This window comes from Phasianus colchicus, chromosome 1 (assembly GCF_987193195.1).
Source record: "Phasianus colchicus chromosome 1, bPhaCol1.hap1.1, whole genome shotgun sequence".
In the NCBI taxonomy this organism is placed as follows: Eukaryota; Metazoa; Chordata; class Aves; order Galliformes; family Phasianidae; genus Phasianus; species Phasianus colchicus.
The window spans coordinates 162915675-162937597 of record NC_143436.1 but is presented as its reverse complement, the minus strand read 5'-3'; positions in this window follow the sequence as shown (position 1 = coordinate 162937597).

Below are 21923 nucleotides of genomic sequence, written 5' to 3'. Positions count from 1 at the left end.
CTTCTCATTTTCTGATCTCTTTTGTGCAAATGTTCCAAAATAACTCAGCCTAAGGCAAATACTTGGCATGGAAAATTTCAGTACAAAGAATAAATATCAGCAAAGTTAAAAATAAATGAAAACATATGTGTTGATTCACATTAATAATAACCTCCATCTCCACATATTGATTATTAAAATGGTTACCCAGTAAACAGGCAAACAAACATATAAACAAATTTCCCATTCAAAAGACTCTTGAGATTAAGAAAAATCCCCTGAAGTAGAACATTCACTATGAAGAGCAAAACATAATCTTTGAAGATAACTTGAAATGTAAAAGAAAGCAAATATATATAGTATTAATAAAAAGCTGAATTTAACAATACTGAAAATAATAGGAAAGAATACCCAAGGTGTAAATTGAACAAACTTATTGCATTCATACTGTATCCAAAGTTTACTGTATTCAGTTTATAGACAATGTTGTGGGATGCAAATTTAACTAACCTTAGGAAAATGATGAAATAAAAATAAATTAAGCTGAATTACATTTAAAAAAATCCAACAACCTATAATGCAGGAGAAAAATCCATGTTGCCCTCAAATGCTTGACAGCAGTGCATAGCTCTATTGTATTTTCACCACATGAGTGTCTCGCTCCAATTTATAGGAGAGGAGGTTCTTTGATATATGTATACCCAGGGTGAGATTAAGAAGCAATGGTTCAAATGTTGGTCTGACCAGTTTATTACAAATCTTAATCAGGGAGAAGGAGAGGATGGGCACTATTATGAATTAGGGTGATGGGGAAGGGAAGGCGGGCGATAGAAAAGATAGGAAAGTGGCAAGAATTGCATAAAGCAGGGATAGTCACCACCAGGATCCAGCAGCAGTCCCCTTTCACACCATTCCAATGGTCCGAGGCAAAAGCACAGGAATAGAGCAGCAGCAGCATGGCCTGCCTTGGGCAGCAGGCAGGTAGCAGGAAGAAGCCACAGGGTAGGTCCAGGAGGAAGCAGCAGGACTCGGGTAGCTGGCCCAGGAGGGGGTCCATCAGCATGCAGGCATTCTGGTATTGAGGGATCTGATGGCAGACACTTTCTTGTTCTTCTTCAGCATGCAGGTCTCATGTTGTGAGGCTTCTCATTTCAGAAACCTCTTGGGGGAGAGCAGCAGCAGCATGACTGGCCTTAGGCAGCAAGAAGGTAGAGTGCAGAGCAAGTCCGGGAGGGAGAGAGGCTGGTCGTGAGACTTCTCATGTCAAAAAAATACCCTCAACCTCACAAGGAGTCTGTTGCCAGAAAACCTAATCTCATGGTTGTCCCTTTTTTCATCCTTCTTCTTCTGCCATCATGGCATTCTTGGGTGCTTGGGTAAGAGTCATGTGCAGCATCTCTTGAGATAACCATCTTCCTCAAGATAAGCCCACACAAAAGACTGCTTCCTGGCCATGAATCTGCAACTTATCTCTCTCTCGTTTCCTCCAGGCTTGTCCATCTGTGTCCCTCAGACAAAGGATTTTGCAAGCCTTGCCCAGGACTTGTCCATAAGTGTTCTCCAGACAATGGATTTCTCAATCTTGGTCAAGGACTTGCTTGGATTTGTTCATCAGCAAGCTTTGAGGCAATGGCATAAAAGAATAATTGCTTACAATGAGTTAGTATCTTCTTAGGTAAAAGTCAAGTCTCTGTCAGATCTCTTTATGATTGCTAGAGAAAAAAAAAGGCTCCTTTCAGAGGTGATTCATGGCATCCATATCTACACCTTTTCAGATAAATTGAACTGCTTATTTATGTCTATTGACAATAACAGGTTTAGAGGATCACTAACTGAGAATAAGAAACTTGCTGTGAAGACATTTATTGAAATAAATCTACAAAAGATATTTTGCATTTCCAAGCAAACTTATTCTAGGACTTTTTTGAACTATATCAAGATCCACACAATTCTAGGATGATAATTCTAGGATGTGTTGTAAGGCTCAGTAGAATGGAGGCAGCCAAACCTCGTACAACATTGTTCCTGTTTTCTAAGGAAGATCCTGGGTGAAATATTTCCCCAAACTCAGTTTTCCCGAATAGATTGAGATAGGAAATAAAAATAATAATAATAATAAAAAAAGTTATTTTTAAAGTATTAATATTAATGAAAATTTCCTGTGGTTCTTGGGATGTTTATATATATGTTAAATAAAAGGGTCAGCATTGAACTTGACCCCTGGACTAAGGTCTTATACATTTATTATACAATTTTCATCTCTTTTTGGCTCAGTTTTAAAATATCCTGAACAACTGTACAAGTCATGTAAAATGGGTTAAACATAAGCAGCATTTGCTCAAATCATCCTATGTCACTTGAACTCTAATCCAGTTATTCTTTCATTCAGTACCATAGTCATAATCTCACAGTGTATAAGAAATACTTCAAAGATGTAGGGAAATTTTCTAACTTGAGTTTTAGGGGTTAAATTAAATCCTTGACCTGATAAGGATGATGAGGAGTAAAATTAGAGATAACTTGAAAAAATCTGAAATACTGTCTTTGTCTTTTCTCATGGAGACAGGAGGCTTGGGGGAGACCTTATTGCTCTCTATAACTACCTGAAGGGAGGTTGTAGTGAGTTGGGGGTTGGCCTCTTCTCTCATGTAACCAGTGATAGGACTAGAGGGAATGGCTTCAAGCTGTGCCAAAGGAGATTCAGGCTGGACATTAGGAAATACTACTTCTCTGAAAGAGTGGTTAGGTACTGGAATGGGCTGCCCATGGAGGTGGTGGAGTCACCGACCCTGGAAGTGTTCAAGGAACGTTTGGACGTTGTGCTGAGGGACATGGCTTAGTGAGAACTATTGTGATGGTTGGACTGGGTGATCCTGTGGGTCTTTTCCAACCTTGGTGATTCTATGATTCTATGATTCATTAGTAATATATTTAGTTATATATTCAGCATTTCATTTAGTTATATATTCAGCATTTTCTAGTCTTTTTAGCATCTAGGCTTTAATCAGGTATTTCTAATAGTTTCACTTAGCTCCCTAAGGGAGACTTAAGAGTTTATTTCTGTGTCATGTCAGTACATAGACTCTTTCTAAGTCACTTGTGAGTCACTTGTCTGCTTAATTAGGTAATTCAATAAGTACTTGAGCCTATCATGTCTATTGTCTTTTTACTTTTGCTCTGATGACCTTTTTCTGCATTTACAATTTGTGCGTGAATTACTCAAGTTGGCTTTTGACACAGTTAAACACATAAGATGAGACAGATACAATGCTTGTTCTTTGCTTTGAGTAGCATTCATCATATCATTTACTTAAAACTGAGAAAATATTTTTATTTCAAAAGTATTATGCTGCAGGAGAGATATTTAAGCTTTATTTAAATGTATGGAAGTTATTTGCCCTGTAGGTTCTTTGTCTCAGGACTTCCTTTCCTGTTTTCTGTCAAAGGCTAGATGCATTTGAAACATGAGTGATTTTAAGAGAGACCTAGATAAAACAGAGAGATAGTCTCTTAAGATTCTTGAACAAATTGTACAGCATGGAATAACACAGGCTAAAGGTCTTTTCTCAATATATATTTTAGGAATAACTTCATATATATTAACTGGGACTTCTACTGAAAGATATTTAAAAAATGAAAGCAAACACTCTAGAAAGTGGTACATAATTCGCTACAGAATAAAAGGATAATATCGTGTTTTAGTTACAATGAGCGGACAGGCTTTTGTTCTCCGATGTCATGTTTTACAGATACCAATTTTAACCTTCAAAAGATCTTCTGTACAAAGAAGTTCAACTTTGACCTCTCTAGAGAGTTTCACTCCTATGAATATAATTTTCATAGATATTCAGTAGCATAATAAGACATATAAGGTTTTATAGCTCAAAGAGAACAAATAGTAGGAGAGTAGAAGTAGGAAAAAAAGAAATATTTCTAGCTAAGCTTTGGGTCACACAATAACTCAGATTTAAAAAGAGTAGTAAACACTCAAGGATCATTACATATTTACCCTTATCTATCTCAGTGTCGATTCTCTGGATGTACCACTGTAACAATTACTATCCTGATATTAGACAGCTATCATCACTTCTATTTACAGACTGTGAAGCTTCTCATTTACCCAAAGTAAGATCCATTTGTGATGTCAGCATCATTTCAGAATTTCAGGAAGACAGTGACAAAAACACTTCATATTTCTTCCAAACTCTCTAAAAAGGAGGAACAATTGCAGTTTCTGTAAGATGTACTCTGAAAGTGTCTTGTTGATAGCAGTAGTGTGTATGGCAAAGGCATATACTTGCAGCAAACATCTGCAGTTGATTAATGCTTGAGCTCCTCAAAGGTCGTTTATTGCTTTGTCTACTTTGGCACCGCAGACATCAACTCTTAAATAGAACAGATATCAATTCTGGAAAATGCAGTACTCCATACTTCACTTATTATGTACAAAAACTTGACAGTAGATGATTTCTTATTTTTTTCCCAGGATGGCAGATTCTAATATTTTGCCTCAGTACTTCAGATTATCCTCCTTTCAAAATTAAGAAGATATAACTTTATAAAGAACGCTGAGAAGGAGAAATACAATGCATTTTCACCTATCCAATTCTCCAGTCCATTTGGATTTTTACAGCCTTGGAATCAGCCTATGTTTCTGTTGTGTGCAAAAGGATTTAAATATTACTGAAAGTCTATTAATAACAGTTAAAAAAAAAAATTCAGAGCTTTAAATGTTGAAAATATTTTTTATGTAATAAATTTTCAAAGCAGTGTGTGTGCACTTGAATACATATTGTGTAATTTTAATAAATAATGTTAAATGTAACCACTGTAAGCATAAGCTACACAGACTATTATAAGGAAAAAAAAGAAATTTTTATAATGAAAAAATATGTAATCTCAGAAAAACACGAAAAAAAGCCATGCCTGCTGAAACCACACCACATAGATGATCAGGGAACTGGAGCACCTCCCCTGTGAAGACAGGCTGAAGGAGCTGGGCTTGTTCAGCCTGGAGAAAAGAAAGCTGCTGTGTGACCTCATTGTAGCCTTTCAGTACCTAAAGGGAGCCTACAAACAGGAGGGGAATCAACTCTTTGGAAGGGTAGATAACAGCAGGAGAAGAGGAAATGGTTTTAAGTTGAGAGAGGGAGGATTTAGGTTGGATGTCAGGGAGAAGTTCTTTACAGAGAGAGTGGTGAGGTGCTGGAACAGGCTGCCCAGAGAGGTTGTGGATGCCCCGTCCCTGGAGGTGTTCAAGGCCAGATTGGATTGGGCCCTGGGCAGCCTGGTCTAGTATTAAATGTGGAGGTTGGTGGTCCTGCTTGTGGCAGGGTGGTTGGAGATTCATGATCCTTGAGGTCCCTTCCAACCCTGGCCATTCTGTGATTCTGTAATTCTGTTATTACTAAAATATGGAGTATAATTGACATTTACTGTCCTAGGTTGGATACCTAACAGTGTATATTACACAGTCATTTTTTTGTGCAAATGTAGCTGTAGACATAGTTCTTTTTTTGAATCTCAATTACAACAGCATATATTTATAAATACTTTAATGCAGATACTTTCTAGAAGTTATCTGAATAAGTGTGAATCTAAGTAATGAATATATTGGGGAACACTATACCTCCATGGATTGGAAAAAGAACTCTTCATAGAATCATTGAATCATCATAGAATCATAGCATCATAGAATCATTTTGTGGTGTAGAGTAGAACAGGCATATTTACTTCTTGGAATCAGTGAATCATCTGTATAAAATATTTATTACACCTGTCAGGGTGCCAAAGTAGTGATGACAATTTATGCGTAACTGCTACTTGAAAAAAATAAAACAACCTCAACCCCTACAGGTAATATCTGCATTCATTATTAGAGAAAAGAAAAAAAAAAAAACTATGGGAATAATCATGTCTTTTCATTATGTATCACCTGTCTGATAAATATTCAGCTACTGCATAAAAATACTTAATTAATCTTCCTTCATATATTAGAGTATTAGGCAATCTATCATGATTACTTTAAGGCAAATGTTTGCAATAAACAAATTTGCTAGGCGTATGATGTTGATTAGCTTAGAACCACTTACTGTGAATATACTCAAGCCTATGCTATCTATCTTCATTCAGTGAAGTCCACTGCAATTACTTATATGCATGAACCAAAAAGAGGAATTTCGTATAATGAAAGTAAGCCATATAAGGAAATATTTCAAATTATAAAGCCAATTTTGGGAGGGGTTTATCCTAGAGTCACATTATAAGATATACTGTAAGACTCAAGATTAATTGTCAGATGATAGCATCCTGGGCTTCTCTCACCAGTTTCCACATAAATCTGAATGAGGTAAAAGTGAACAAACAGGTTCATCACATGATTTTGAACTGCTCTGTGTGATCCAGCATGCTTATATCATCTGCTAAATCAAATTCCTAGTGGCTGTATGAGACAGTAAGGAGCAAGAAATGGGCAAGTAGTGTTCATTAAACACTGGACATGAATAGGACTTTTCTGATTTTTCTGGGAAACAATGTGCAGACTACACAAAGCACAGATTTCCTCTTAATAGTTAAGTAGTCAAATGTCAAAGATCTTTCTTCAAAGAAAATAAAAAATAAGTTCAGAATTTTTATTTTACAGTACATACAAAGGTTTTCAATTGCAAACTACTGTAAGTGTGAATTTGTCATCCATGTTGGAATAGTTTCACTTTGTGTAGCTAATTGAATATTTATAAAATACAAAAATAACCTTATGTGATATCTGGGAGAAGGGAGAAGAAAATATCAGGATAAGTTCTCTAATGCAGAATGAAGAAGATTTGGGCTAGTGAACCTGAATAATAAGCAGAAGGTCCAAACTTGAGTTGAAGAATATAAGTCTTTTGAGATTTATCACTGTAAGTTATTGTAATGATGATTTTTTTCAGTGCAAAAAAGAGCATTAGACTTGTTGTTGTTCTAATTGAGTAAAAAAGCTTTTATTTGAATTTTTTAAATGTGTTAAATTTCCACTAGGCTATTTCATTGAGGTTAAACAAGTACAAACATATATTCTTATGAATATTGACCTGTTTAGTCATAAGATTATTAACATTTCTGCATAGTTATTATATAACAAGACTCATGAAAATAAATAGTTCAAGAATAAATCTTCAACTAACAGCATGCAAGACTGCACAGAATTCTAATGCTGAAGAGAAGTCTGAATGAGAACATTGATGGCCTATATCATTTCAGTTACCAATTCTCTTTGAATATAATAATACTTTTCAGTACTCAGAACCAGACAAGAGAGGATGAGTCAGAAATTCAAATGCAATAACTTACATTAAATCTCCCCCGCCCAAAAAAAGAAAAGCAAATGGAATTTAGAAAGACCAGGAACAACAGAGTTACTATAGCATCACCAGCAGAGATGGAGAAACTTCAAAAGATACTGCACTGATGTTCATTTGTTGACTGTTAATCCTCTCTCTGATGAAAATCTTGTATGAACAGATTTTGCTTTGATATTTCAGAACTTCCAGTTCTTTTCCCAGCAGAGTCAAAACCTTCAGAAGTGCATATAAAGAGAGGAAAAAAATGTTGAAAAATAACATTTGTAAATATTTTTGAAACATCAAAACAATCCTTGATTTAGGTTTAACTTCAAATGAGGGTCAGTTTCTTTTTTTCAGAGTATCTGATTGTATTTGCCATTTTCAAGGAGGATGCTGGAACTGAAGCTAAAAATTCTGTATTTCTCTAGTTTAAAGTACTGTGTAAGATATCCCTGTTAACTAAAACAACAAGGATATTAGCAGTAGCATATCCACAGCAGAAAACAGGCAAGTTTATCTCATCAAGATGATTCACAGTACTACAGATGGAATCATTCCTGAATGTGAGTTTACTTATTCAAACATTCATGTATCTCTGCATTACCTCTCAGGCTTCAAAAAAGTTTTGACAATATTCTTCAATTTAGGATTAGATGTACATGCCAGTAGTGCTTTTTTTTTTTTTTTTCCAGATCATTTTGGTTATACCAGATAAAGAGGTATTTTAAAACCGAGAAAAATTCCCTTCATAGAAGAAGAGACATTTTTTCTTACAGAAACATGCAACCCCTTCGCACAATAGTCACATATGCAACAGTGTGAGACAGTAAAGCATTCCACATTAGGAAAAGCAATGTCATTCACAGAAAGCAAGGAAACTTGGTTACAGCTACAAAACAGTTTCCTACAAACAAGTTTCTTCAATGTACATGCAGAAGCTATGGACTTGCATTTCCAAGCTAATAAATTCTTTCTCATGATCACGCCCATTCAGGCCACGATCAGTATTTTTCCACACTGGTCCATCCATTAAATCCACATCTCTACAAGTTAGAGACAATAATATTGTGGGATAGTGTCAAATGCTTTGCAGAAGTCCATACTGTCCTCCAAGTGCTAGTCTGAGCTTAGAAAGCACATAAAAGCTTTTTTGTATAAGATTCTCATTAAAACAAATACACATTATACAGTTCTGGTCCATTGGTCTGTCTAACATATTGCCATATTTTGCAGAACCCTGCCAGTTGGGCAGCTGTGTAACACACTTCAAAAGACTAGGTGGTACTGTATTACAAAGGGCCAGAATTTCCAGGTAAGAGGTCTTTGCCAAAACTTAGTTCCTATTATGAAAAGACTTTATAAAAAAAGTAGTGAAGAGGTGCAAAGAACTAGATTGTTTTTTTCATTGTCATTAGCAAACTTCTTGAAGAAAGCCTTGGGAAACACACACAAAAATCTTGCTTTTGGGGATGATATGACTCCTTCAAGAGTACATCTTATATGTGTACATAAGCGCATCTTACAGACGGTCAATCAGAGTAGAATTTTCTCAGAGGTACTAATAAAAAAAGATAAAGTTTATGCCTATTCAAGAGCTAGCTGCAATTTGTTATTTGTTCAAGCCATTTTTAAAGACCTATCTTAGAAAGATATAGATTGTATGCAATAATACAAAAGACAGAAAACCGTTTATGACATTTCAATTTGAAATTCTGTCCTTAAAGTATAGAATCCAATGATAAAAAATTATGTTGTTGTATACAGTGCTATATTTAAGAAGATTGTACACATTTTTCCAGTTTCTATTTTTTTCTCTGAACCCTTTTTTTTTTTTTCTGAACCCATTAATGTTATTTTTATTTTTGCTAGCTTTAAAAGAGTTTATTTGCCCTACTTGCAAAATCCTGCCTTTTTAGAGAGATATAATATAGTTTTCTAGTAAAAATTAACTGTAATACAATAGATTTTCAATATATTAACTATTTTATTAGAAGATATATATGCAAGTTTTGAGTTTGGATTATCATTTTTGAATTTGCCTGGCTTTATATATTTACTTATCTATTAAAATATATATATAATTTTATTATTAAAATAATTATTTATGATTTCATTTTTATATTTATTTATTTATTTTATATATTCTGAAAGTCATTCTTTTCATCTATTTATTTTTCCTCTCTAGGAGGACCCAGTATTTTTGTTTATTTTATAGCTAATTTTGTAATATCTTGAAGGAAGGATTATTGTAAGATCTTAAATACTAATTCAGAATTTTGCTTGTCTTTTCTATATAACCTGTTTTATATTCTGATGTAAATAAGAATATAAAAACAAAATATAAAAGAAAACGAAAAATTCAAACTATCTAGTGAGAATAGAACACCTGTATAAATTTTTGATTTTTTCTTTGTGAATTGAGTTCCATTTACATTTCTGAATCTATGACTCACTAAAATGGTTGCTTTCATAAGCACTCATATTTTTAAGAATATTTCTTATTTTTGTGATAACATGCATTGTCTGACTGAAAAAAAAATAAAAAATAACTAGGGCTCAATGAGGGATGCAAAAAAAAAATATATATATATATATACCTTCTCTTAGAGTATATCAGCTGTAAAGTGAGAAAAAATGAAAAAAAAAAAAAAAAAGCTTATTAAAGAGTCATTGGTTTAATCGTAGAATCATAGAATCACAGAATCACAAGTTTGGAAATGACCTGCAAGATCATCTAGTCCAACCATCTTCACACTACCACTGCTACGACAGGCTACTAAACCATATCTCGCAGCTCCTCGTCCAGACGCCTCTTGAACACTGCCAGGGACGGTGACTCCACCGCCTCCCTGGGCAGCCATTCCAGTGCCTGACCACTCTCTGAGAGAAAAAGTTCTTCCTTAAGTCTAACCTAAACCTCCTCTGGTACAACTTGCGGCCATTTCCCTGGGTCCTGTTCATTGCCTGGGAGAAGAGGCCAAACCCCTCTCCACCACAACCTCCCTTCAGGAAGTTGTAGAGTGCAATGAGATCTCCCCTGAGCCTCCTCTTCTCCAAACTGAACAATCCCAGTTCCCTCAGCCGCACCTCATAAGACTTGTGCTCCAGACCCCTCACCAGTTTCGTTGCCCTTCTCTGGACACGCTCCAGGGCCTCAATGTCTTTTTTGTAGTGAGGGGCCCAAAACTGAACACAATACTTGAGGTGCGGCCTCACCAGTGCTGAGTACAGGGAGATGATCACCTCCCTGCTCCTGCTGGCCACACTATTTCTAATGAAGGCCAGGATGGCATCAACCTGCAACATGCAACCTGATATGCATCAGGTTGTTAAAAAGCTGCTGATGAACAGATATATCTCCTCTTTCGATAAGCTAACCATTTTCTTTCTATTTAAGATGATTTCAGGTTATCTGCAAAGAAGAAAACTATCTCATAGCAGCATGAGATTAAAGTGAGGACTAAATATTGCATTTCATATGCTTTTCACCTGGAGTTTGGAGAACAATTTCTCACCTTGTCTTTTGATTCACTAATGCCTATACTCCCACTGAGTCTGTTAACAGCGTGACCGACAGTGAAGTGAAAAGACAGCTGAACCAGCATACCTGCCAGAAGCAGTAAAGTCATAACAGCATGGAGTTCAGCATGAGTTTAATCATTCTAGGAGTATAATCACAGTAGTCAACTCTCTATTACTAATGCTTATTGGAGCTTGGCAGAGATTAGAAAACATAAGGTAAGGTATGCTTTCCATACTGAGTTAACTTGCTCAGGATCAGCCCCATACAGCTCATTTGGCTCACAAAATATCCTGTGTTGTCCAATGGAAGGATCCAGACTGAGTCTGAAGTTGTTTTCCTGTTATACAGCATCCCAATCCACAAGGGTTTTAGGTATGGTGTAGTGCATGATGCTAAGACAACTGAGACAGCTTGAGATCACTGGCAATGCTTCAGTACAGCTTGGAAGCAATAATAAAAGTTTTGGGCAAAAGATGAATGCCATTTATCTCATGTGTCTGGGCCCAGTTCTGGGCTCCTCATTTCCATAGACAGGGATCTTCTAGAAAAGGCAACAGAGCGAAAAAAGATGATTAAAGTCCTGGAGCATCTACCATATGAGGAAAGTCTGAGAGATCTGAAACTCTTTAGTCTTGAGAAGCACAGACTAAGTGATCTCATAACTGTTTATAAATATCTAAAGTGAAAAAGTCAGGTTGATGGGGGGTGGGTTTATGCTTTAGGGGCGTGCAAGAGGCAAGGGGCAGAAACTGTCACAGGAAGTTTCATATTAACACAAGAAGAACTTATTTTCCATCAGAGTGATGGAACACTGGAACAGGCTGCCCGAAGATGTTCTTCTCTTTCTCTGGAGATATTCAAGACCCATCTGGATGCCTACCTGTGCAATTTGTTGTAAGGAACCTTCTTTGGCAGGGGACTTGGACTCATTGATCACTAGAGGTCCCCTCCAACCTTTAAAATTCTGTGATTGTGTTTATTAAATACAACAGCAGGTTCAAGATTATTAAGTTTATAATGTCAAAGGAAAAGCAATTATTTTGTAAACTCTTTAGGCACTTGTGACACCAAAGTCAAAAATGTCAGATCAGTCTGCCATTTGGATAATCATATATACAAAGAGGAATACACAAATTAGCAGTTAATCGGTTAAAAACTTACTACCTTAACCACATGCCAGTTTATCATTCACTCACCTCAGCTAAGGGACTATACATAAGGGGTATGTAAAAAAGTTCATGTTTCTAAATAAGTGCATGTAAAATATTCACCAGTACTGAAAGTATTCACCACTACTGAGCCCTGAGCAAAGAGGAATGTTGCACAGAGAGTTTTTCACACATCTTATTTCTGCTGGAAATTATTTATTTATTTATTTATTTATTTGAGGGAGGGGGAAAGGAACAGGAACACAAAAGGGAGAAGAAAAAGGGCTAATTTCATCGTCTCCTATTTTGAACAACAACAACGACAAAATCAGACTTCAAACTTCTAAATTAGTGAAAGAACATCATTTATGTGTAGAATAACTTTTCCTGCCCACATCTGCTATTGTTATAAATATCATGCTATTTTATCATGCTAAATCACAAAGGCTGTCTAAGAACAATACTGAAGGATTTGAGAATTTTCAGACACCTATAAAACATATGAAAGACCGGATTTCTCTTATTAAATACAATGTTGTATGATTTGGAATATCCTTTTGACCACTTGGAGTCAGCTGTTCAAACTGTGTCCACATACACAGAATGCTTGCTGCAGGAACAGAGTGCACTGTATAGCAGTCATCAAAACACTGATGTGTTATGAACAATGTTTTAGTCACAAATCCAAAACTCAGCTATATGCAGGCTACTCTGAAGAAAATTAACAACCCTATCAGGTCCACTACAGTAACTGAAGGAAACTGTCAAATATTGATAACACATTAAGAAATAAAATAATAATAATAATAGTAATAACAATAATCATAAATTAATACTAATTCTACTATAGCAGCTTCTATATGTTCATAGCTCTATTTAAATAATAGACAGTATTTACACCACTACAAGAGGAAATAGTTGCATCAGACTTACATGCTTGTAATTATTATTATTATTATTATTGTTATTGACAGTGTTTGACAAAAAAATATAATAATGTTTTACTTTTGAACTTACAACAGGTGACTGCAAACAGGAGATTTAAAAGCTTTGTGCAAAAGGAGACCACATCTAATAAAACCAGTATGTACTGGCTGTCTAAAATTCTGTGCATGGCTGCCTAGCAAATAGCCCCCACAGGGCTTGAATGAAGTCGAAAGAAAGTAAACAACCAGAATTACATCTGAAAGACTAAGTTCATGGTCTGTCCTTAATTCACCCAATTGACACAGCAGAACTGTAACAGCATCTAGGAGGAAGGAGTTCAGTTCTTGTAGGAAGGCTAAAAGCAAAGTTAACATGGACTTCTTTCACATCTCTGTTTTGGATGTCTATAAAAAATCATGCTTCTGAAATAGTTTCTATTCAAGGACAAAAGACCTTTTAACTATTAAAATGTTGAGCATCACAATATGTAGGTCTCTCTGAAAGTGATGTCTTCTATTTATTTCTAAGCAAACTACAACAGATACAAAGACCACTGATAAATAAAAGCATGCAGGCCTCATTCCTAAAAATCTGCTTAAACAGAGGTGATTCACTGTTGCTGCACTGATGAAGCAAACCACCCACTGCCTCAGTGGACTCACATCCACTGTTTGGTCTCCATAAACACTTAGCAAGCATCAATTAATGTCAACGGGTACAATTTTTTCTCAAGGAGGACTGTAGTTCCACACCTTTTGATCATACACGCTTCAATGTCAGACATCATTTTATCAGACTGCCCCTCTGCTGCCATCTGACACATGGCAACAAAATTTAAGAGAATATTGGCTGGAAGGTTCAGCTTCTACTCTCATGCCACTAACATCTGCCTCTGAAGTCAGAAGCCAACATAATAAAATAGGAGGCATTAATTTTGAAGCAGCCCTTGCATATCTGTGACTGAAGTATTTATCACTGTGTTAGAAATGGATTGAAAACCCCAAAGAATTTTCACTATTACTAAAATTACATAGCTAACGGTTGGTCAGATTTATTACTATGTATCCTGCGCAACTTAAATTGAAGTGTTTAGTAAGTTTTTAAAGTCAATTTATTGCATTTTTATTACTTCTGTTCTGGTGTGTACTCTGAAATGTTTATATCCAAACATGATGCAGTGTAGCCATCAACTGTTTTCTTTTTTTGTATTAAATCTAAGTCTCTCAATCAGTATCATCTAGTGAGTTAGTAGTGACAGACAAAGGAGGGAAAAAAAAAAAAAAAACACAAAAAAAAAAACACAAAAAAAAACCCCCACAAACCCCAAATCATTTTCCTCACTTAAGTCCTGTGCTTACAGAGAAGAATTCAGAAATTTGATTCAACTTTTTTTTTTCCAAACCAAGTTTCTTATCTACAATATTATATTTTGTCATCCAAATTAGATCTTTCTGTGCCCTATGGGCATTTAATCTTCAGTTATTTAAATTTATCTCAATTAGTAAAAAAAAAAAAACTTTCAGGCATAATATTAATGAACCTGGGATGTATCTGTAGCTTTATACTGAGGTCTCCCCACAGGGGTGTGTGATAGCTTTTTATGTCCATGGAGCTCCTCAGAAGATCCTGGAGAATACCCAAAGGCACACACAGGCTCATGCCAAAGCTGGTAAATCTGTGGGCATGCATCTGTGGGTATGTTCACATTTGCATGTTTGTAGCAGCAGCTGCAGCTTATGTAATTCTTGAGCAAGCTTCAGGCCTCTTTCCATGAGAAGACTGCCCACTGTCTAGACTTGTATTATGAAATGATGAAAGCCATTTTCAGTGTCATTTTATGAAGTAGCTACACTAGCACTTTGATTCTTACTGTTGGACATTGTTTCAGAGTTGGCATATTAAAGAGATGTAGCTATAAGACAGCACAGATTGGATTTACAGTTTCTATTCAAAAAGGCAATTCTGGTCTGATTCTTGGACTTCCAAATTGCATTGGTTTTCTTATCTATGGAGAAAATTTTTGTCCTGGTGCTCAATTTCAGCCTTGAGCAAGTTTTATAAGAAAAGATTTGACCATGGAAAAGCAGGCAGTGATAGTCTGATAATTATAGCAATGTTAGAATGTACTGCTGTGACATGCCTTTGTAGTGATGATCGCGAAGTATCCCCTACAGTAAATTCCATTTTTCATAAATACTGAACATTTGGGGATAATTACTGCAAAGCACTTAGATGCCTCAGGGCTCGCTTCTTTTGTGAATGGAACAAACAGTGAAAATCAGACGGGGAACAGCCACACATTGCTTATAAGCCTCTGTTTTTCCCAAATGGTTTCATTCCAACTTGTTCTTAAAAAACACTTGAAAAGATGTTTTACCCTTTATGAATTCAAAAGATCACTAAACAATCACTGCTTTTCTTGTTTGAGAAGCATACTAATTTCAGCTCTGTATTTTGTAATTCAGTTTAAATTTTCTGGGACACTTTCCAAGAGAGCTAGAGGATTTTCTATGATTTTCACCTTTTTGTTTTTCTTCTGATAGAATGGACAAGTAAAGATTTGGAGGCACCAAAGTGTTGACTTTGCACAGTACTTCTAACTTATCTGAATATGTCTGTTTTCATGATTTACATTTCAAAAATATAAATGAATAATCTTGGTAGGAACTAACAGCCTGTACACAAAATTTCCCCCTATCAGATGCATACAATTTTAGGACTGTATTTTTTGAAATTTCTTGCTTTCTCAAATCATCTGTAATGTATTTTTTCTATTAAATGTTGCTGTTGAATACTTCCTTTTCATCACTTTTTGCCTTTTTATAATCTTGACATTCTCTGTGAGAGATGATGGTAGAACAGTAATTTTGTTTTTACCTACTCATTTTCCGTGTTAATTGATGGGGACAAAGGCAACTCAAGTTAAAAACAGAACTACTAGCAGTTTTCACAAATCTGAAAAAGCCTCACTTTCAAAACACAGATGAAAGACAAGCTTTATTGTTATAAAATGTTCTAGTGAACACAGCACACTTTTCTCTCTTCTATTTTACATATAGATGTGGATTCAATTTCCTCCTTTGTTTGAAAGAGCTCAATCTCATTACCTCAATTTCTAGTGGTATATGAAATCTTGAGGGATACATATATATATATGCTTGTTATGGAGAAAAATGTAAGGAATGAAATACGGAAAAGGGAAGTGTAATCTAATTTTTTCCATACATTGGACAGACAGAAACTTCAAGAATAATTTCATTGGCAGGCCAGTATTCTAGTTCATTCCGTATATACTGCACTTTGACCAAGCAGACATTTAAAGGAAAATAACTGCTAAGAAAATGTCATTAATATAGTGAACCTTAGCTTCTTTGCCATCCTGAACTCAAACACTTTGTAAGTCAAAGGCATTTCATCTTAATGTACTTAACATTAATATTGTTTGCACAATGTAGTAAAATGAAATATGTTGTGCACTCACAGTGTGTACTGTCAAAAAACTAAAGCGAAACAGAACAAACCAAAAATTATAATATGCTTAACACAGATAGAGATGGAAGCATGAAATACTTGGCGTCATTGCACAGCAATATTGCAAGCATTCTGAGTTTATAAGCATTCCTTCCCATTGGCAGGTTGGTGTTAGTTCAATGATTTATTTATTTATTTTTATTTCTGAAGTACTAACAAAGTGCTCTTTACAGAGAACAGTGTCCAACCACAGAATAAACAGTGTCACAGAAAGTAATACCTACGAGGATTACAGACAATGCAAATTATAGTTTTTACAAGTGATTGCCTATGATGTTGTAGAGTAAGAAAATTAAGGTAAAGCATTGTGATACTTTTCTAAAATCAATTGACTATAATTTTCATGTTTAAGTGTTGAGTTTGTTATTAAGCAACAAGAAAGTAATCAATAAAGATCTAGTATTCTAATAGCAGATTAAAGAAAGCAATGATTTTCTTTTCATATTAAGTTGATAAGAAGATTCTGTCAAAGAGACTGTTTTTATCCATGTATGTGATCACACTGGTAATATGGAATGGAAAACACTATGGTGGCACTGCCTCTTCCCACAAACTGTGCATTGTAGGGCAGTAAAGCTCATGGTAAGTAAAGGAGTAAAGTGGTAAAGGAGTGCATTAGTAGAAGTTTTTACCGTTTAAGATTTAGATTAAAATATGAATATGGTCAGATTTTAATTTGACATTAACTGCTGTGTCTCATTTATGCCTAAAGTATGGAACTGATCCACAATAATTTACAGTAGTTAGTAACTTTGGTAACACATAATTTTCATCTTCATTTTTACTAGTAACAGCATGGCTGTGAAGATGGGCCTGATTTACAAGCAAATAAGTGTGATGGAATAAGAGCCATAATCTTTACAATCAAACTAGCAAAGAAGAAAAGTATAACAAACACTGTTTCTCGACAAGATATTTTTATTATTTCAATCTCTGTAGATTCTGGGCATCTTATATATATATTAATAAATGTATCCTCATTTGGGAAAAGGGGATTTTTTTTAGATTCTTTGAACAATTATTGCAGTGGAAAAGAATCAGGTATATTTAATGTTGAGGAACAATAATTCTGTGCACAATATTAATCAAAATTCATATTCCAGAGAAACAAGAAATGAAACACTGACTTCAATAATGGTTTCTCAATGCCACATCAGTGTTGAGTGAGCCAATACCACATAAAAGTCATTTGTTGATTTTTAGATCAGGAATTCTTACTCTTTTGCAGGTTACTTTCAGAATAACTATGTCATCATTCATGTCCTCCATCTCTCAGTCTCTTTAGCCAGGGCTCTATCCTTGTCTGTTCCTCACTGAGCAGGGGCAATCCATTGGCAGGAAATCAGTAGAATAAATTTAATCACTTAGGGTACCCACTGAGACAGTTTAGCTATTTGTGTATTTTTTTCAGTTTCTTGGACAGAAAAAGTGCTGCAGAGCGCACTGGACTATGTGTTCAGCTACAGTATTTCTTCTTTTACAACAGAATGGATGCCACCAGTTATATTCAGCATGGTGAAGAAACAGAGCTGATGTATCATGAAAGTGGCTCAGGATGGAATAACCAATTTTAGAAGAAAGGCTACATCATGTTGCAGATGTGGTGAGAATTTTCAGGCAGCAGGAAAGCAAATGATGAGACAGTCAGAGCCGCAAGGAAATGGAAGAGTAATCTGATGGCAGGTGTCAATACAAGACAGTTATCCTTGCTGTGGATTCAGCTTACTGTTTTCTTATCTATTGTGTTCAGAGGATGTACCTGCTTCTCCCTTTTCCGTGTTTGAATTTGAAGCTGTTGTAACTTCTTATATTCTTTTCAGGTTCATGAAGACCAAAATGGTTTATTCTCTGTATGAAAAATGAATTCTTACTCAAATAGAAGTTTATGAACAACTTAGGTGCCTGAACTGTGGAATAAGTGATAGCTGGATAAGCACAGATCAATTTAACTTTTACACCTTTACTTAGACATATGAAAGGCTGTGTATGAAGATTTTTATTAGTTTTTGGTAAATAAAGATTTACCAAACAGATTGACCAGAAGTATATATCTAGACCGACAATGGTCATTTCTTCCACAATAGGCTGTTGTACCAGGACAGATATTTTGAGTTCGGATGAGCCGCACACATTGCCTTGTACCATCTGAGATGCCCTCTACTGTCCAAACTATCATCCCCACAAACCTCACATAGTACAGGAATAAGCAAATTGCACGCTCTTCTGCAGTATCAGAATACAGCACAGGCATTTTAACATTTCTCAAAACACAGTATTACTTTATCACTACAGGACTAAGGGACTGAGTTCCTTATTTTCCCATTTGCCTAGATAAAAGGAAGCAAAATACTCTGCTTAGTATAGTAATAGTATGGGTTACTCATTAAGATATCTACACATCACTTTAAGGAAGCAGTCCTTTTAGGCAAGACAAAAATCAGCACAGTTAAACTTTCCTTCCAGTATTTGCTAATACTACTTTTTACAAAATTACCTTGAAAACATGGGGAAATGAAAAAAGTGATCTGTGCCTATTCTCAGAGATTTCATAAGCTTTCAGAAAAACTGCTACTAGTTATAGTATTCTCCAGTAAAATGTGTTGGAGTATCCCTTCTAATTGATATACACCTAGGCATATAGCTGGAAAAGTATATATTTTTGCAAATAGATGATAGCTATTAGTGTAAATATGCATTCTAGCTACACAGATTGCTCTGAAAGTAATATCTCCTATTGATTTCCATGGAAACTACAACAGATACAAAGGAAACAATAAGAGTATTTCGCAGAAAAATTCTGTTACAAAACACTCCTTTTCAAAATAGTCACCATCATTAAAGAGCCTTCATGCCATGCTCATAAACATCTCCACCAGCAGAAGTAACCCATCATCCCTGTCACTGCTGCTGAAATGCACCAACCACCATCTCACTGTCATCACATCCACTGTTCGGTTTCCATAAACATTCATCAAGCATTGATGAATGCCAATGGGTGCATTTTTTTCCACACCTTTGCGTCATTTGCATTTCTATGTCAGACATCATTTAGTCATACTGCTCCTCTGCTGTCATCTGTCACGTGGTCATAAAATGTAATGGAATACTGGTGGGAAGGTTCAGCCTTCTGAACCTACTCCCATACCAGCAATATCTGCCTCTGAAGTTGTGGGCTAACATAATAAAATAGGAGTCATAGACTTTTGGAGCAGGTCTTGTATTTACAAGCAGATTAATCATTTGACAGGAAGAAGGTTGTTCTGACTATATGCAGTGTGCATAACACAAGACTGAGTTCCTGTTTCTGAACATCTCAACTAGCTGGTAGCTGGAAGATTTGTATTTGTCTTTTGTCCAGAACTAAACTGTTGTGGCTTAACTCAGCAGGCAGCTCAATGCCACACAGCCATTCCGTCAATCCCCCACCACATGCCATGAGGGAGAAAATTGGGAAAAAAAAATAGAACTTGTGATTTAAGATAAAATATATTCACTAAGACAGAAAAGGAAACAAAAATGAGGTAATAATTATCTATGTATATACCCACAACACAATTACATGCCTTATGTCAACTGATGCCCAGCTAACAGAACTGTTTGCCAACCGATGTACCACTAGCAACACAGCAACACCTGCTGACTGATGCTCAGCAAAAACCAAACAACAGCAACCTTCGCTGGCAAAATCCCTACAGATTTGTAGCCTTCCCTATGATGTCACATGGTATGAAATAACCCTTTGGCCAATTCAGGTCAACTCTCCTGGCTCTGCCACTATCTTCCCTGCCAAGCAGCCTGGCCCAGCTCATGGCATGCTCCCATCTCTCAGCAACAACCAAATGCTATTAATGTAACATAATTATCAATTAACATATTAGCATATTAACACTGTCTCGGCTGAAACCAGGAAATCAGCAAAGACATTCACAAAGAATTGAGAAAAATCATAAATGAGAACTCCTATGTCTAAAGTAGATCAAGACCTTGACTTTTGATCTGATAAGTCATACTTAGTGTTACATTTTGTTACCTTTTCAGGATACATTTTCTGCCATAAGAAATCTTTGTAAAGTAAAAATATTATTTTGCATAAATCAAGAAAATTGTTAAAGCTTGGATGATACAAAATATGATACATTGATACATTGACCTTTTCTTGGTGAATGAATAAGAATTTTTTCTTAAAAGTGTTTCTTTATCATGCTGAAATTACTTCGTCTGATTTCCGAGAAACTTAATTAATTCCTTGTTTAACATTCAGATGAATTATTGTATTACTAACTAATGAAAATCTTTAGATTCCATATCTGTATCTAAAATCATCAAGTTTATGACAAGATCTCAATAATAGCTCAATCATTAGAAATGAGTAAACAGTCATAAATTACCACTGGTAATAGATTAAGTCAATTCAGAAAAAGACTAAGATCCCATTTGTTTTTCACCATTTTCCAGAGTACATATACCTTTGCATTATTTTTTAGGAAGCCAACGGAATCCTGGGTATCTTGATAATTTATTTAAAATTAAGGATACAAATCAAGCCGTAAGTCTTTTTGGCCCCACTATGCCAGCACACAGTATTCATAAAATTCTGGAATTATGATTTATACATATTCTATACTAGAATATATTTCTACAAGTTGTTTGCTTTCCTAGCAAACTGATCTGAAGATTATAGCAGCTCACAATGGAAACTACTGTCACTTGTTTCATACACATTCAAAAAAATGTTAAGAGCAATTTAAATTACTGAAAAAATTACAAAATAAAAGAATTATAATTTGAAGTATAACTTTCAAACTAAGTGTAAGTTAAAATAGCATACTTAAAGTAATTCTCAAGATATGTTATCTCTTAAGGATTTCAGGCTTGCCACTTATTTTGAGAAAGTAAAGATTTCATAAACATTTAATGAATTAGCATATTTATCTAATTGAATAAAGGAGTAATTGAATCCAAAAGCAATCAGTTATTAACATGTAAATATTTTCTGTATGAAAGTTGATCATGAGGTGTCTTTTAATTATGAACAAAAGTGAGAAAGAAATATAACAATTGATAGAAGTTATGGAACAAAATATATTGATATAGGATATAGAAAAAAAAAAACAGCCATCTTCTGAACTTCTGAACTGCTTCTACAACATGAGAGATATTTGTGATGGCTTTTCAAGATGAAAGATTATTCAAAGTTGTTATTTGATAGAAGCTGGCAGCCCACAGCTTGGACAGGTACACTCTTGGCTGGATAAGGAACTGGCTGGAAGGTCGGGCCCACAGTGTGATGGTGAATGGAGCCAAATCCACCTGGCGACCTGTCACGGGCGATGTTCCACAGGGGTCGGTGCTGGGGATTGTCCTCTTCAATATCTTTATTGATGACCCGGATGAGGGCATTGAGTGCACCCTCAGTAAGTTTGCAGATGACACCAAGTGGGCTGGAACTGTCAATCTGCCTGGGGGTAGCGAGGCCCTGTAGAGGAATCT